Source organism: Lissotriton helveticus, chromosome 5_1 (genome assembly GCF_964261635.1).
Source record: "Lissotriton helveticus chromosome 5_1, aLisHel1.1, whole genome shotgun sequence".
Classification (NCBI taxonomy): domain Eukaryota; kingdom Metazoa; phylum Chordata; class Amphibia; order Caudata; family Salamandridae; genus Lissotriton; species Lissotriton helveticus.
Window position 1 is genome coordinate 486,845,829 of NC_136065.1, and position 12,868 is coordinate 486,858,696.

Genomic DNA, 12,868 nt, shown 5'->3' on the forward strand with positions numbered 1-12,868 from the left:
CTGGTCCTGGGTATAGTAAATAAATGGAAGGGGTCAGAGTAAACTGAAGTGAGCTGACAAAAACAGTAGAAGAAAAACAACTTACCAGTCTCTGGACTCAAATCACAATCCGCTGAGTGATTCTTTGATACTCGCAGCCCTGTCATGCCAAAGAGTCAGGTCTTGAGGTCCTTCCTGAATTGGGTCAACAACAAAATTGCTTGAGGTGGATGGGCAGGGTGTTCCAGGTCTTAGCGGTGAGGTAGGTAAAGGATCTTCCTCTGGTTCTGGTCTTCTGGATCCATGGGACGTTGGACAGAGTGGAGTTGTCTGGTGTGTGTGTGGAAAGCGAGGCGGTGGTTCAGATATACTGTTCCTACATCGTGGAGAGCCTTGTAGGCATGTGTGAGGAGCTTGAAGGTGATTCTCTTGTTGATTGGAAACAGGTAGAGCTGTTGGAGGTGTTTCTGGATTCTGGCAGGATCCATTTGAATTTCTTTTGAAGCAGGGGGAGCGTGTGGAGCGTGTTGAAGCAGATTGAGAATACTGCATTTTTTTGGCGGTTCTTTGTGAGCGGTGAGTCCAATATGATGCTGAGGTTCATTGCATGGTCCGTAGGGTCGGGAGGGCCATCTTATATAGTGCAACAGCTGCCCCAGCAAAGAGGCATCCCGGCGCTGTGAGCAGCAAAACACAGGAGAGAGATAGGTTTTGATCGCCTTACGAAACATCATATAATTGTCCAAACATCGGATCTGGGAAGGAAGGGAATTCCAGAGTTTAGCCACAAGGCTACGAAACGACCGTCTGCCAGCATGAACACATTTTACCTGAGGAACGGTGACCGTGCATTGCCCCATGGATCGCAGGGGGTGCCGAAGAGTATAAGGCAATAATAGATTGGTCATGATCCTCGGGGAGGTGGACTTCAGAATTTTAAAGGCCAGACAGAGGGCCTTGAACTCAATGTGCTTGGCCATAGGTAGCCAATGTAGTCGACGAATGGCGCCAGTTGTAGGGCAGCTTCTGGGGAGCCCAAGTAGGGCTCTGGCAGCCGCGTTTTGGACTCTCTGCAGATGTATAATCTCAGCCTTATTAGCCCCCAAGAGGAGTAAGCTGGCATAGTCCAGCCTTGACAAGATAGCCGCTTGGACAATTGTTTGTCGCGTGGAAGGGTCAAAGTACCCCAGCAGGGGTTTCAGACCCCCAAGGATGCCAAAACAGGTACCAGACACTTTTTTGGTATGATCCTCAAAACTGAGGGTGAAATCCATCAACACCCCAGATTCTTTACCACCAACTTAGGGATGGGTGGGCACCCAAGACTGACCGGCCAGCAATGCTCACTCCAGAGCTTGTGGTCTCTCCCTACCAATAACTCCTCGGATTTATTACCATTGAGCTGGAGGCAGTTGGCGGACATCCACTCCGCAACTGCTGCCAAACGGTTCTTAAACATGGGCGCATCGCGTATAGTGTCATCGGAGAGGGCCATCACCAACTGCGTGTCATCAGCATAAGAGACAATAGAAAGACCCCCAATCCTGAGCCACTGCAGCCAAAGGTTGGACATAAAGATTGAACAGACCAGGACTCAAAGCAGAGCACTGCGGCACAACCTGTCCAATGGAGTGGACATGAGAGAGAAACGGCGGAGCGGTCACTTGAAATGTTCTTTCAGAGAGGAAAGATCTAAACCACTCCAAAGTTGGTCTGACGATCCCAGCCTCTTCCAGATGCAATAAAAGAATCTGGTGGGAGACCGTATCGAATGCAGCACGGAGATCCAACAGGATCAGTGCTGCGGTCTTCCCCGCATCCAGGACGGTCCACACGTGTTTAGACACAGCAAGGAGAGAAGTCTCAGTGCTGTGACCTGGGCAGAAACCGTTCTGAGAGAGATCCAGGATGCCGAATTGTTAGAATGGAATTGATATGTGCCTCTGTGATCTTCACTGCCCACGGTAAAAGAGAGATTGGATGGAAGTTTTCCAATTTCGCTGGATCCAATGAGGGTTTTTTTAAGAAGGGGGACCACCCTAGCCTGTTTCCATAGCCTGGGGACCACAGCAGTCAAAAGCGAGGCATTCACCACCCGACACAGGGATGGCATGAGCACAGGCAGTGCGTTCAAGAACTGGCTAGGCTTAAGAGGGTCTGCTGGGGGGCTCGATTTGACTTTGCAGCATAGCGAACGAAGCTCATCCTGAGAGACCGAGGGAAAGGCCGTAAGACTGTGGATGGTAGGGAGTAAGTGTGTGGGCCTGGTATGGGCCGCAACTGGAGGGAAGGAGCTGTGTATAGTTTCCACTTTGCTGACGAAAAAGGTAGCAAGATCCTCACAATGCTGTTTAGAGACGATTACGGGTGCCACTGGAGTTTTCCTTTGTTTAAGATTGTTAGGTATTTTCAAAAAATGCACTTGGCCGGGTTACTGCTGGACATCATCTCCTTGTGTTTGCTTTAAATATCAATGAGTGGCAATATAGAAATTCTACCCGAGCGGCAGCTCGCGTTCGCAAACTTACCGTTCGCGATTGTGAACTTACCATTTGCGATTGCGAGCGGGGAAAAAAACTATGCTGCTCATCGCAAAGCGGAGTTTTCTGCACTTTGCAAACTCCGCGGAGTGCAAAGTGCAGAAAGCTCCGCAAACTCCGCGAACGGAGCGAAGTTCACCACCCAGGCCTAATCATAAAGCATAATTTACAGGTATTATAAAGTGTCCACTAAATGCAGCTAGACATGTGCAATATTTGTCTCTATATTATGGCTCTACAGTATTTGTGAGTCCTGCAGAAAGTACCTAAAAATGCATCTAATGTTCTTGTTACTGTCTAGTTCTCAGATGAACATTGAATTTTGTTTCTTTTTTAAAGGTGATTTAAAAATTGTATTACATTTCAGTTCTGGTATCATATTGTTGGGCTGTCAGAGCCAGCAGTTTGTTAAGCAACTTATTTTAATAATAGCTTCCATTTAAACTTGTATTTAAGCTCACTACTTAAATTGTAGATTTTTTCCTTTGAACCTTCTTTCTAAGATACTTCACAGTCCCTAATTGGAATGGAAACAGTTCTGAGTTTTTTCAGTGCATTGCTAGCAACCAGAATAGGAGGATAGCAGGAATCTGCTACATTTGAGAACATATTGTGAAAGATGCTTTCATAGCAATTCACAACAATGTTTTAAAACTGTTGAGTTCCAGAAATTTTAGGGTGTGAATAAGATTGTTTTTAGTATTACTTTATCTTCATATCAGCACAACTTTAAAATATAAATGTTCTCGTGTGGAGAATAACACTATGGGGCCGGTTCTGATCTCGGTCGGTAGGGCACCGAATCGGGTTCGACATTAGCGGATCCGATTCGGAGGCTGAATTTACATCCGAGTCATACACGGGTACGGACGTCGAAGTACGATGCGAACAAGCACAAAATCTCCATCTGAATTGTTTCCGAGTCCGAACAGCTCCGTACGACTCGGTCACAAACAAAACGTGCCGTGCAATGGAGACGCTTCACGACCGAGCTAGTACGATGCTCGATTCGGACAGCTGGATCAAGTCCGAGCGTCCGGCTCACAATAGCTCCCTGAGTTTGACTTCAGGGGTCCACGTCGGACCCCCTGTTACCCGCAGCCTTATGACTCGGACACAGGGGGAGACCCATGGGTCTCCCCAACACTGGCATGTACGGTGCAGATGGCACCGACATGTACCCACTGTCGTGGGCGCACTTGTCCGCGACGTATCCATTTAGTCAATGGTAGCCCATGTACGCTTCCTACGACCGGCTCCCATTGATTTTTATGGGAGTCCAACCGAACCGAGTCCGGCAGCATACAGCCGCATCGTATTCGCTCGGTTGGACTGCAGGAGTCTGGATCAGTCGGAATTTGCTCAGTTGTTTGTCAGATCGCCAACATCTTTTGATTTTTCGGGAAGGACCCCTGTACTAACAAGCTTTGTTATTAATTGAACAGGCGACTGTCCTGCTTCGCGTTCGTGATCTTCTGGATTGCCAACGAACCTTGGATTAGTGCGTTGAGCAAGGTTTCGCGCATCGTCCAGTTTCAACTGAAGATTTTCCAGCTCTGTTTGCAGTTTGATCAGGTTGGTTTCTTGATTATTGCTGTTGACTTCTAAAGAAGAAACCTTTAGCTTGACCTGTGTCATGTGGGTTGAAAGCTGGTGTAAGTTTTCATTGACCTGGCCCAGCTGTTCATTTGTCTTACAATGTGCTGCTTTTTGTGAGAGCGTCATCTCTTGCAGTTCACTTGGAATTTGATTTAAGGTTATCTCAATGGTGGGGGACGGAGCTGGTTCTGCGGTTGAGACAGACAGTGCCTCCACTTCTATTTCATTTGAATGCTTGTTGGACAAGGAAGATATATCAGCTTCCATTGAAGTGGAAATAGGTACATCAACTTTGTGGATTGACTGGGTATGCATTGGCTCGAGTGAGTTGTCTCTTTGCATTCCCAGAGAAAACAAGGGATATACCAGTTTCCCAGTTTCTTGTTCTGGTGGGATCTGCTTCTAAGATGATTGAGGGGGACACACCGACATTATCAGTTAATCTATTGAAATGCTCTTCATTGATTGTTCTCGAAATATATGACTCAATAGTTGCGGGGAGATGCCGGAGTTATCACGGTGCAGCCACGAGCCACATTCGTACTACACAAACCACTTCCGCAACCAGATTGCTCCTACTTCCTTTTCAGGGGACCTAAAGCTCCCCCTCAAGCTGCTGCAAACCCCTGATTTCCACCCCTTTTGGTGGGTGATGGACAGATCCAGGCTGGTCGCAGTGCCCATTATATCCCCTGTGTCCCTTGTGTCCGTAGCAGGAAAAAAAGAGGGATAGTTAAGCATCCAGCACGTCCAGGTATTCTGTGGAGTATATGGCATTGATCAAGCTTCCTGTAAAGTCTTTAAAATAAAGGCCAGATCTAGGAGCATAGGAGACATGGGCTTAATACTCATGCCAGGAACCTCTTGTTGCGCTCATGCCCATTGACCACTAGCCATTAATCCTCCCTGCTACCTTTGTGGCTGGTCCTGGATATAGTAAATAAATGGAAGGGGTCAGAGTAAACTGAAGTGAGCTGACAAAAACAGTAGAAGAAAAACAACTTACCAGTCTCTGGACTCAAATCACAATCCGCTGAGTGATTCTTTGATACTCGCAGCCCTGTCATGCCAAAGAGTCAGGTCTTGAGGTCCTTCCTGAATTGGGTCAACAACAAAATTGCTTGAGGTGGATGGGCAGGGTGTTCCAGGTCTTAGCGGTGAGGTAGGTAAAGGATCTTCCTCTGGTTCTGGTCTTCTTGATCCATGGGACGTTGGACAGAGTGGAGTTGTCTGGTGTGTGTGTGGAAAGCGAGGCGGTGGTTCAGATATACTGTTCCTACATCGTGGAGAGCCTTGTAGGCATGTGTGAGGAGCTTGAAGGTGATTCTCTTGTTGATTGGAAACAAGTAGAGCTGTTGGAGGTGTTTCTGGATTCTGGCAGGATCCATTTGAATTTCTTTTGAAGCAGGGGGAGCGTGTGGAGCGTGTTGAAGCAGATTGAGAATACTGCATTTTTTTGGCGGTTCTTTGTGAGCGGTGAGTCCAATATGATGCTGAGGTTCATTGCATGGTCCGTAGGGTCGGGAGGGCTTCCAAGTGCATCTCTGTAGTCAAGTCTGCAAGAGATAAGTGCGTGGGTGACTGTCTTTCTGGATTCTGTGGGGTTCCATCTGAATTTCTTTTGAAGCAGGAACAGTGTGTAAGCAGGATGAGGATACTGCATTGATATGGCAGTTCATTGTGAGCATGAAGTCCAGTATGATGCTGAGGTTGCATGTGTGCTCCATAGGGGTGGGAGGACTACCTAGTGCGGCAGGCCACTAGGAGTCGTCCCAGGCTGATGGGGTGAATCTCAGGATGAGTACTTCAGTCTTGTCCGAGGTGAGCTTGAGGAGCTGTCTTTCGTCCAGGTAGCGACGGCCTCCATTCCGTTGTGAAAGTTGATTCCGCCAGCTGTGGGTTCATTGATGAGGGAGATGATCATCTAGTTGTCACTTGCATAGGAGATGATGGTGAGTCCTTGGCTTCTGACAATACCTGCAACGGGTACCATGTAGGTTTTGAACACGGTGGGGCTCAAGGAGGAACCCTGGTACACTCCTCAGATGATCTTTGTAGGTTCTGAGAGGAACAGGGGTAGTCTGACTCATTGTGTTCAGCCAGTCAGGAAGGAGTGGATCCAGTCCAGTGCCTTGTCGCAGATGCTGGCGTCTTGGAGTCTCATGATTAGGGAGCAGAGGGAGATGGTAGTGAAGGCAGCCGAGAGGTCCAGTAGGATGAGGACTGTGGTTTTTCCCCAGTCGAGGAGGGAGCAGATGTCGTTGGTGGTTGAGAGGAGTGGGGTCTCGGTGCTGTGGTTGCTTCGGAAGCCAGATTGGGAGGTGTCCAGGACTTTGTTCTCTTCAATGAAGTTTCCTGGGAAGGGAAGGAGGGAGATGGGTCTGACATTCTTGAGGTCTGTGGGCTCAGCGGATGGTTTGCTCAGCAGGGGGTTGATTTCGGCTTGTTTTCAGTCGTGGGAAAGGTGGCAGTTTTGATGGAGCAGTTGACGGTGCGACTAAGCTGGGGGCTCCTGAGTGGATGCTTTTCATAGTCTTGAGTGTGTCATCTGTGATGAGTAGAGTTCAGTTTAACATGATCTTTTGGGGTGCGGTTATGTGTGGTAGTGGTAAGCGCAGTGGCAGGGTCTTGGGTGTTGAAGCTGCCACGGCATAGATCTGCCTGATCTTGTGGTGGAAGAAGGTTTCAAGTTTTTTGCAGAGGTCTTGGGAGGGTGGGATGTCTGTGGTCTTGCTGTTGGGCCTAGTGGACTCCTTGATAATGGTGAAGAGTTTTTTGCTGTTCTGTGCATGAGAATTGATTCTGTCTAGGAAGGCCGTGTTCCTTGTGGTTTTGAGGAGAAGGTGATGTGCATTGACCTCAGATTTGAAAGCTGTTTGGGTTTCCAGGTTTTTGTTGTTCCTCCATCTCTTCTCCTATTGTCTTTAGGTTTGCCTGGTCTCGTGGAGGGCGGGAGTGAACCAGCTGGCTTACTTGAAGTGTTGCTTGCCTGGTGTATTCTAGAGGGGTGCCAGAGTGTCAGCGCAGTTGGAGATCCATCGGTGAAGGTTGAGCGATGCAGCGTTCATGTCTGTTGTTGTTGGTGGAATGGTTGTGCTGAGGAAGTCAACGAGGCATTCTTCAGTGGCCTTGTTTGAACTCTGATGGGGGGACGATGAGGTCGGTGGTGTGTGGTGGGCATAGCGAAGGCTAGATGTACTCAGTGGTGGACAGTCAAGAGGAGTTTGGTGGTTTGGCTGAAGGTGAAGTCCTCACTGGTGGAGAAAACGGTGTTGAGCGTGTGTCTGTCTGTGTAGGTCAGTGAGGTGACTAGCTGCTTGAGTCCGATGTTGTTGAGGTTCTGCATTAGGGATATAGTGTTCTGGTCACTGGGGTTGTCCAAGTGAAAATTGAGGTCTCTGAGTAGGATGTAATCAGTGGATGTTAGAGCCTGGGGTGTGATGAGGTCTACAAATGGGGTCGGTGAAGGGTAGGCGGCGGCCGGGGTTCCTGCACATAAACCATCATTCCCCACTAAGCAGGCACCCTGCACTATGGTGTACGGGTGCCTGCGCTGGCACAAGGCAGCTGAAGTTAGTGCCAGTGCAGAGGGAAACGCAGGGCTGCACGGTATTGTTATAAATATGGTGCATCCATGGTATTAAAAGCATGGTGCAATGAAAAGTGGCACATCACTGTTTTCCCCCAGCGATGCACCACTTTTCATAAGTGAGGCTCTGAATCTGAATTTCCTCTTTAACAGGGACTCTGGCTGGTCATCCTGTTTGTTGGAGGGTTGAGGGTTGTTTTTGACCTGTATTGAACTTGGTCCTAACTGTTCCATTCTGCATTCCAGTGTTTTTTTATATTTTTTTCCTTAGAGGGGTATTTGTAAGCTCTTTTTGACACTAGACACTGAAAAGTGACGTTGTGCTGACTAGCATGAATTATTTTTCCGCTAATTGGCCGGCCATCACTTTTTTCATTTTAGGGTGTATTTTCTATTGCCTTGACTCTAGTGTTAGCAACATTTTTCCTGGCCTCTAGTTGATCCTATCGCCATGTAGTGACATATTGTAAATACTTCGCAAACATAGCGTTAGGATTTTGCGATTAGCAGCAGTAACAAAAATTGCTGCAAAACAGCATGAAAACAGCTTAGCGACAATTCTTGTAAATATACCCCGTTATCTTTCTTTACAACGTCAGTTATTTTGAGTTGTGATAAGCTGTGGTATTTGGGGCCAGGGTCAGCGACTGACCAAACCCTACACTATACACACGAAGGCAAGAATGGAGTGGCTCCTGTGGATCTAACCACTTTTTCTTACACAGAATGCCCTGCAAATGTCAAATATTAGCAAAATGTACAGATTTTCTCCTAATTTCTGTCAGGGAAAATTTTGGAATCTGCAGTGATTAACAAAAGTCCTACAACTCTGTGGTGTTACACTTCTCCTGATAAACCGGTACTCCACGTGTCTTGGGTCTGACATTTTATGTTATCTTAAGCCATCTTATATAGCGCAACAGCTGCCCCAGCAAAGAGGCATCCAGGCGCTGCGAGCAGCAAAACACAGGAGAGAGACCCAAGCTGCAGGGAAGAGATAGGTTTTGATCGCCTTACGAAACATCATATAATTGTCCAAACATCGGATCTGGGAAGGAAGGGAATTCCAGAGTTTAGCCACAAGGCTACGAAACGACCGTCTGCCAGCATGAACACATTTTACCTGAGGAACGGTGACCGTGCATTGCCCCATGGATCGCAGGGGGTGCCGAGGAGTATAAGGCACTAATAGATTGGTCATGATCCTCGGGGAGGTGGACTTCAGAATTTTAAAGGCCAGACAGAGGGCCTTGAACTCAATGTGCTTGGCCATAGGTAGCCAATGTAGTCGACGAATGGCGCCAGTTGTAGGGCAGCTTCTGGGGAGCCCAAGTAGGGCTCTGGCAGCCGCGTTGTGGACTCTCTGCAGATGTATAATCTCAGCCTTATTAGCCCCCAAGAGGAGTAAGCTGGCATAGTCCAGCCTTGACAAGATAGCCGCTTGGACAATTGTTTGTCGCGTGGAAGGGTCAAAGTACCCCAGCAGGGGTTTCAGACCCCCAAGGATGCCAAAACAGGTACCAGACACTTTTTTGGTATGATCCTGAAAACTGAGGGTGAAATCCATCAACACTCTAGATTCTTTACCACCAACTTAGGGATGGGTGGGCACCCAAGACTGACCGGCTAGCAATGCTCACTCCAGAGCTCGGGGTCTCTCCCTACCAATAACTCCTCGGATTTATTACCATTGAGCTGGAGGCAGTTGGCGGACATCCACTCCGCAACTGCTGCCAAACGGTTCTTAAAGATGGGCACATCGCGTATAGTGTCATCGGAGAGGGCCACCACCAACTGCGTGTCATCAGCATAAGAGACAATAGAAAGACCCCCAATCCCGAGCCACTGCAGCCAAAGGTTGGACATACAGATTGAACAGAACAGGACTCAAAGCAGAGCACTGCGGCACACTCTGTCCAATGGAGTGGCCACGAGAGAGAAACGGCGGAGCAGTCACTTGAAATGTTCTTTCAGAGAGGAAAGATCTAAACCACTCCAAAGTTGGTCTGACGATCCCAGCCTCTTCCAGATGCAATAAAAGAATCTGGTGGGAGACCGTATCGAATGCAGCACTGAGATCCAACAGGATCAGTGCTGCAGTCTTCCCCGCATCCAGGACGGTCCACACGTGTTTAGACACAGCAAGGAGAGAAGTCTCAGTGCTGTGACCTGGGCAGAAACTGTTCTGAGAGAGATCCAGGATGCCGAATTGTTAGAATGGAATTGATATGTGCCTCTGTGATCTTCACTGTCCACGTTAAAAGAGAGATTGGATGGAAGTTTTCCAATTTCGCTGGATCCAATGAGGGTTTTTTAAGAAGGGGGACCACCATAGCCTGTTTCCATAGCCTGGGGACCACAGCAGTCAAAAGCGAGGCATTCACCACCTGACACAGGGATGGCATGCGCACAGGCAGTGCGTTCAAGAACTGGCTAGGCTTAAGAGGGTCTGCTGGGGGGCTCGATTTGACTTTGCAGCATAGCGAACGAAACTCATCCTGAGAGACCAAGGGAAAGGCCGTAAGAGTGTGGATGGTAGGGAGTAAGTGTGTGGGCCTGGTATGGGCCGCAACCGGAGGGAAGGAGCTGTGTATAGTTTCCACTTTGCTGACGAAAAAGGTAGCAAGATCCTCACAATGCTGTTTAGAGACGATTACGGGTGCCACTGGAGTTTTCCTTTGTTTAAGATTGTTAAGTATTTTAAAAATGCACTTGGCAGGGTTACTGCTGGACTTAATTTCATGGGCATAATGGGAATAGGCTGATGCCAGGACAGGCAACCCCATCCCTCTCCATTTTAGTTTTCATTCTCTCCTTGGTTTCTAGTGGACTTTCTAAGACTACATTTAATAATGAAGGTTATTACAAGTATCTTTTCACAAGTAGGTTGAGATTTCCACCACCGTATAGTGATCTTCATGCGGTAAAGTATATGAAAAATTCATAAAGTTTATTAGTTTATTACAACATATAAAAATATTTTATTCCCCAGCACATTATTTCTGTTTTTGTATTGTTGATTAAATAACCGGAGTATTGACCATAGTCTGCCATTATCTCCTCGACTCTGGGAAAAACCTCTACTGGGTTGCTAGTATAAACCAGTAGATCGTCTGCATATAATGCCAGCTGGCAGCAGTATTCCTTTATTCTAAAAGGAGTAATTTGGTCGTCTAGCCTCAATGCTTGTGCCAAAGGTTCGATATAGAGGTCGAACAAGAGGGGTGAGATGGGGCACCCCTGCCTTGTACCCCTCCTAATATCAAAACGGGTGATAAAGAGCCATTTAGTAAAATTGCCGCCGAAGCACCCTCATAGCATCCTCTTATAGTTTGAATAAAGGTCTCCCCGAACCCCATGATAGTAAGAACATCCCAGAGAAAACCCCAGTTGACACGGTCGAAAGCCTTTGCCGCGTCATAAGCTGCCACCGCTAAAGGCTCCGACCTCGCCACGGCAAGATCAATATTACCGATCAACTGTAAGGTCAACTTATGGATGTATCTCCCCGGAATGAAACCCTTCTGGTCCGGATTGATCAAACACGGGACCAGTTTGGCCAATCTCCCTGCCAAAACACTAGTAAAGATCTTATAATCTGCGTTCAGCAGGGAGATTGGTCTATAAGAGTCCGCCCTAAGGGGATCCTTCCCTGGTTTTAAAATTAACACAATGGTAGACTCTTTCCAAGATGGCGGAATTCTACCCTGAGGGCTATATATGTAATTGAATAGTTCACAAAGTTTTGGTACCAACATATCCTGAAGCGTTTAATAAACTTCGCCGGGAAGTGCATCTGGCCCTGCTGCCTTATTATTTTTATTTTTTTTATACATAGTTTTATTTCTTCTTCGGTAAAGCGGCTATTAAGCATATTGCGGCCTTCCTCTGTTAGGCCCGATAGAGCCTTGCTTTCCAACCACTGTCGGGTCGTGGAGGACTCTGGGGAGGCCTCTTCTTGGTATAAATTCGAAAAAAGGGAGAAAAAACATTTTTCCATATCTTCCTGATTATAAGATATAGTTCCCTGGCCATCGATTATAAGCTTATTGACATTGTTTCTCACCCGATCTGCTCTTATCTTCCCCGCCAATACTGCACCAGCCCTCTCTCCAAACTCATAATTTTCCATTGAATATGCAGCCCACTGAGCCTTAACTTTTTGGTCTAATAAACCTCGATATTCTAGGCGTAGGCATTCTATTTCAGCCAAGACTTGTGCCAAGGCATCATCTTGGACATCTAGTCTCTGCACCTCCAAAGATGAGATTTTCTCTTCTATTGTCCTAAATTTGGCCGCCTCTTTTTTATTACTAAGGCTAGTTAGACTGAGAAACTGACCTCGAATATAAGCCTTATAGGCGTCCCAAACAAATTCAAACGGGGCAGACCCTGTGTTATCCAAAAAATAATTATTAGAGGAGACGCCAATCGCTGTGACTATATCCTCATCATTCAGAGCTGTCCTTTTTAGGGTCCATCTGCGGCTAGTTGGAATCCTAGCTTCCCCCGTATTAATTGAAAAGAAAATAGGGGCATGATCGGATAGAATACTGGGTAAGATTTTAATGTCTTGCAAGGCCTCTAGACAGTGGGAGGAAGCAACAAGCAGCCAGTTCATGTATTTAGGCATATTAATTACAGCTGATCTTAATAATATAGTCAAAATAAATCTGAAAAAGGTGACTAAAGATATTGATCATCTATTTTCGAGATGGCAAAACCTTCCAATAACAATATATGGCCGCGTTAATTTGGTCAAAATGGTCATTTTGCCCAAAATAACCTATCTATTTAACGTGATCCCTTAACATTCCAGGATAAAATCTTAAGGAAGATCCAGGGGAAGATAGGTAGTTTTATCTGGGCAAATAAGAACGCCCGGATGTCCTGGAAAAAACTGAAAAGAAGACTGATAAGGGGGGTTGGCACTCCCGGACAAAGCGTGGTATGCTCTTACTTTCCAGCTAAAAAACGTCAGCACACTTTTAAGTAGTCCAGACAAATCTCATTGGGGGCAGATTTTGAATACAATGTTGGATCAGGAAGGGGGTGGCCCTGGTTTTTTATATAAGTTTGGTGCGCCAAGATTTTACAAGAAGGTTCGCCTAAAGGTATTGAAATCGGCCTTGATTCTGTGGAACAGAGTTAAGGGGTATTG